We start from the raw sequence: 5,872 nt of genomic DNA on the forward strand, positions 1-5,872 counted from the left end.
TGCTTATGTCACCGCTGGTATTGATGAAGATCTCTCCTCCACCGCTTTCTGCTGACATCAGATCTCTGCCATGTTGGTATCCTATGCGAATGGCAGCATTTCGTTCCCCTTGCCGGGCAACCCAAGCAATGGGTGAGTCCTGACCTGCCCTCAGCAGGACCCGGACCGAGACACAGTTTCCGCGGGCTCCTAGCCCCGGTCCAGGGAAGTTCCGGGAGCCGGAACTCGGCCGCTCCGTGCTCGGTGTAAGCTCCTATAAGTGTAGGCTCCAAGAAGCAGCCCCCGCGGGCTCAGTTCCGGGAGCCGGAATTCGGCCGCTTAGTGTTTGGTGTATGCTCTGATAGTAGCAGGGTCCAAGAAGCAGCCTCCGCGGGCTCCGCAGCCCTGAGCCAGGGCGGTTCCGGGACGGTTCCGGGAGCCGGAACTCGGCCGCTCTGTGCTCGGTGTAAGCTCCTATAAGTGTAAGCTCCAAGAAGCAGTCCCCGCGGGCTCAGTTCCGGGAGCTGGAATTCGGCTTCTTGGTGTTTCGTGTTTGCTCTGATATTAGCAGGGTCCAAGAAGCAGCCTCCGCAGGCTCCGCAGCCCGGAGCCAGGGCGGTTCCGGGACGGTTCCGGGAGCCGGGACTTGGCCGCCCCGCGCTCCGTGTTCACTCCGATAAGATCAGATTTTAAGAAGCCCCCAGGCGCTGAACCCTAGCAATCTGTCTGCAAGCCGCAGGCGAATTGCAGCCTGAAATTACCTGTTCTATGGCTGAATGAGCTGCGGTCAGTCAAAAACAGGTGTGGTGACGTCAGTTTACCAACATGGTGGCTGCTGGCCTCCTCTGTGGTCTGACCGGTGTGGAGAACCGAGATGGACCGCTTCCTTCCCCGTCTCGAACCCAGAATTCAGCCCTGAGTGCGGTGCTTGCGCGTCTGGCAGAAACTGCAGCGCTGTAACCCTGCGTCTCTATCCCAGCGCGCCTTGCAGACTCTAGCCGCGGGGCGATTTGCTGAATAAGCAGTATTACCCTCCGTGCGACAAACCTCTCGCGTTTGAGTCCCCGTAGCCGATCCTCATGCGATGGAAATCCTTCCTCCAGGTTCCGGCGCACCCCACTATTGCTGGAAATTCCTAACAAGATATCCTTTAGCCGTCCTGACTTGTCATACTCCCACACAGTGAAGCAGCACACGGGGGTAATGCACTCCCCTCGCCGCCATCTTCCCTCCTCCTCGGTACCCTTATTTTCTAAACTTTTGATTCTTTTACTGTGAGATAGCAACATAGTTAGTTTGGTTTCTTATCCTAAAAGTTATTTGGGTGGTTCCAAAGTATTCTGAGTGTTTTCAATTTATTAGGTTCTTTTAGCAAAACAAATTATTTACTGCTTTTAACAAAATATCACAAGTATATTTTGCTTAATTATACAGATGCAAAAATATTCATTATTTGTCTAGGCACAGTGACACACACCTGAAATCCCAGTGGTTTAGGAGGCTGAGGCAGGAGGATCACAAGTTCAAAGCCAACCTCAGCAACTTAGTGACACCTGTTTCAAAATTAAAAAGACTGAGGAATATATGTATATACACATGTATTTATGTATTTTTTAATAAACTCAGAAAAAGGTTTCTGCTACTGCAATTTTTCAAATTATGTTTCTATAACCTTAAAATGTGTCAAGTGTCAACATGGCAATATTTTGTAATATAGGTCTTCTTTATATTATTGGATTTAGGGGTTTTTTGTTTGGTTGGTTTTTGTTTGTATTTGTATTTGTATTTCAGTACTGGAGATTAAAACCAGGGGTTCTCTACCATTGAGCTACATACTCAACCTTTTGTTTTCTTGTTTTTTGAGGCAGGGTCTGGCTGAGTTGCTGAGGCTAACCTCCAAATTTCAGTCCTCCTTCCTCAGCCTCCCAAAGTAGCTGAGATTACAGCTGTACACCACCACATGTGACTGGATTTAACATTTTTTGGATACTGGGCATTTAACCCAGGCATTTTACCACTAAACCATATATCCCCACCCCTTTTTATTTTTTATTTCAAGGCAAGGTCTCACTAAGTTGCTGAGGGCCTCGCTAAATTGCTGAGGCTAGTCCGAATTTGCAATCCTCCCATCTCAGCCTCCCAAGTAGCTGGGATTACATGCATGTACCACACACTGGCTGGGTTTATCTATAATATACTCCTCAGAATTATTTAGTATCGTACTAGTAAGCTATCAGTTCATTCTTTTACTCCAAGTTTCACCAGTAACAAAATGGAAGGGAAGCACTGTGCCACTGAGCTGCATCCCCAGCTCCCCAGCTCTTTTTCTTATTACCCGGGCTGTCCTCAAATGTTTGATCCTCATGCCTCAGTCTCCCAAGAAGCTGGAATTACATGTGTGCACCACCATACCCAGCAGTCAGGGTGCATTCTAAAGTCTCTTGACATAGATTACAAAGGCAGACAAATTTAGTGGAAATTTATGAAGAGTCAGAGAAATTTTTGCTATGCCCAGGCTTTTCAGTTGATAAGATTTGCAAACTTTTCAACTTTATTAGATACCTTCAGTTTAGTTTCTTATATTACAAATGTAACTAAATTGATAATCTCCATGATTAAAATTCCTTAGTGTGTTCAGGCAAGCTAACAGAAATCAAGTGTTTGATGGTCTAGAAATGTTGTTATTTTTTTTTTTTATTTTTTTTTTTAATTTTTTATTGTGGGTTGTTCAAAACATTACAAATTTCTTGACATATCATATTCCACACTTTGATTCTAGTGGGTTATGAACTCCCACCTTCACCCCATACACAGATTGCAGATTCACATCAGTTACACATCCATTGATTTACAAATTGCCATACTAGTGTCTGTTGTGCTCCGCTGCCTTTCCCATCATCCACCCTCCCCCCTCCCCACCTCTCCCCTCCCCTCCCCTCCTCTCTCTCTACCCCCTCCACTGTATAACCCTGAGGGTCTCCTTCCATTACCGTGCAATTTACCTTCTCTCTCCCTTTCCCTCCCACCTCTCATCCCTGTTAAATGTTAATCTTCTTCTCCTGTTCTTCGTCCCTACTCTGTTCTTAGTTACTTTCCTTATATCAAAGAAGACATTTGGCATTTGTTTTTTAGGGATTGGCTAGCTTCACTTAGCATAATCTGCTCTAATGCCATCCATTTCCCTGTAAATTCTATGATTTTGTCATTTTTTAATGCAGAGTAATACTCCATTGTGTATAAATGCCACATTTTTTTTATCCATTCGTCTATTGAAGGGCATCTAGGTTGGTTCCACAGTCTTGCTATTGTGAACTGTGCTGCTATGAACATCGATGTAGCAGTGTCCCTGTAGCATGCTCTTTTTAGGTCTTTAGGGAATAGACCAAGAAGGGGAATAGCTGGGTCAAATGGTGGCTCCATTCCCAGCTTTCCAAGAAATCTCCATACTGCTTTCCAAATTGGCTGCACCAATCTGCAGTCCCACCAGCAATGTACAAGTGTACCCTTTTCCCCACATCCTCGCCAGCACTTGTTGTTGTTTGATTTCCTAATGGCTGCCAATCTTACTGGAGTGAGATGGTATCTTAGGGTGGTTTTGATTTGCATTTCTCTGACAGCTAGAGATGTTGAGCATTTTTTCATGTACTTGTTGATTGACTGTATGTCCTCCTCTGTGAAGTGTCTGTTCAGGTCCTTGGCCCATTTGTTGATTGGGTTGTTTGTTCTCTTATTGTCTAATTTTTTGAGTTCTTTGTATACTCTGGATATTAGGGCTCTATCTGAAGTGTGAGGAGTAAAGATTTGTTCCCAGGATGTAGGCTCCCTATTTACCTCTCTTATTGTTTCTTTTGCTGAGAAAAAACTTCTTAGTTTGAGTAAGTCCCATTTGTTGATTCTAGTTATTAACTTTTGTGCTATGGGTGTCCTATTGAGGAATTTGGAGCCCGACCCCACCGACTGTAGATCGTAGCCAACTTTTTCTTCTATCAGACGGCGCGTCTCTGATTTGATATCAAGTTCCTTGATCCATTTTGAATTCACTTTTGTGCATGGCAAGAGAAAGGGATTCAGTTTCATTTTGTTGCATAAGGATTTCCAGTTTTCCCAGCACCATTTGTTGAAGATGCTATCCTTCCTCCATTGCATGCTTTTAGCCCCTTTATCAAATATAAGATAGTTGTAGTTTTGTGGATTGGTTTCTGTGTCCTCTATTCTGTACCATTGGTCCACACGCCTGTTTTGGTACCAGTACCATGCTGTTTTTGTTACTATTGCTCTGTAGTATAGTTTGAAGTCAGGTATCGCTATACCGCCTGATTCACACTTCTTGCTTAGCATTGTTTTTGCTATTCTGGGTCTTTTATTTTTCCATATGAATTTCATGATTGCTTTCTCTATTTCTACAAGAAATGCCATTGGGATTTTGATTGGCATTGCATTAAACCTATAGAGAACTTTTGGTAATATCGCCATTTTGATGATGTTAGTTCTGCCTATCCATGAACAGGGTATATTTTTCCATCTTCTAAGATCTTCTTCTATTTCTCTCTTTAGGGTTCTGTAGTTTTCATTGTATAAGTCTTTCACCTCTTTTGTTAGGTTGATTCCCAAGTATTTTATTTTTTTTTTTTGAAGATATTGTGAATGGAGTGGTTGTCCTCATTTCCATTTCAGAGGATTTGTCGCTGATATACAGGAATGCCTTTGATTTATGCGTGTTGATTTTAAATCCTGCCACTTTGCTGAATTCATTTATTAGCTCTAATAGTTTCTTTGTAGAGCCTTTTGGGTCTGCTAGATATAGAATCATATCATCTGCAAATAGTGATAATTTAATTTCTTCTTTTCCTATTTTTATGCCTTTAATTTCTTTCGTCTGTCTAATTGCTCTGGCCAGTGTTTCGAGAACTATGTTGAAGAGAAGTGGAGAGAGAGGGCATCCCTGTCTTGTTCCAGATTTTAGAGGGAATGCCTTCAGTTTTTCTCCATTCAGAATAATGCTAGCCTGAGGCTTAGCATAGATTGCTTTTACAATATTGAGGTATGTTCCTGTTATCCCTAGTTTTTCTAGAGTTTTGAACATAAAGGGATGCTGTACTTTGTCAAATGCTTTTTCCGCATCTATCGAGATGATCATATGGTTCTTATTTTTAAGTCTATTGATGTGGTGAATAACATTTATTGATTTCCGTATATTGAACCAGCCTTGCATCCCAGGGATGAATCCTACTTGATCATGGTGTACAATTTTTTTTATATGTTTTTGTATCCGATTCGCCAGAATTTTATTGAGGATTTTTGCATCTAGGTTCATTAGAGATATTGGTCTGTAGTTTTCTTTCTTTGAAGTGTCTTTGTCTGGTTTAGGTATCAGGGTGATGTTGGCCTCATAGAATGAATTTGGAAGTTCTCCCTCCTTTTCTATTTCCTGAAGTAGCTTGAAAAGTATTGGTATTAGTTCTTCTTTAAAGGTTTTGTAAAATTCTGCTGTATACCCATCGGGACCTGGGCTTTTCTTAGTTGGTAGTCTTTTGATGGTTTCTTCTATCTCCTCAATTGATATTGGTCTGTTTAGGTTTTCTATATCCTCCTGACTCAATCTGGGCAGATCATATGACTTAAGAAATTTATCTATGCCTTCACTATCTTCTAATTTATTGGAGTATAAGGATTCAAAATAGTTTTTGATTATCTTCTGTATTTCTGAAGTGTCTGTTGTGATATTGCCTTTTTCATCCCGTATGCTAGTAATTTGAGTTCTCTCTCTTCTTCTCTTCACTAGCATCGCTAAGGGTCTGTCGATTTTGTTTATTTTTTCAAAGAACCAACTTTTAGTTTTGTCAATTTTTTCAATTGTTTCTTTTGTTTCGATTTCATTAATTTCAGCTCTGAT

Source organism: Marmota monax, unplaced genomic scaffold (assembly GCF_021218885.2).
Source record: "Marmota monax isolate L192 unplaced genomic scaffold, Marmota_monax_Labrador192_F-V1.1 WCK01_AAM20220418_F8-fsc00307, whole genome shotgun sequence".
In the NCBI taxonomy this organism is placed as follows: Eukaryota; Metazoa; Chordata; class Mammalia; order Rodentia; family Sciuridae; genus Marmota; species Marmota monax.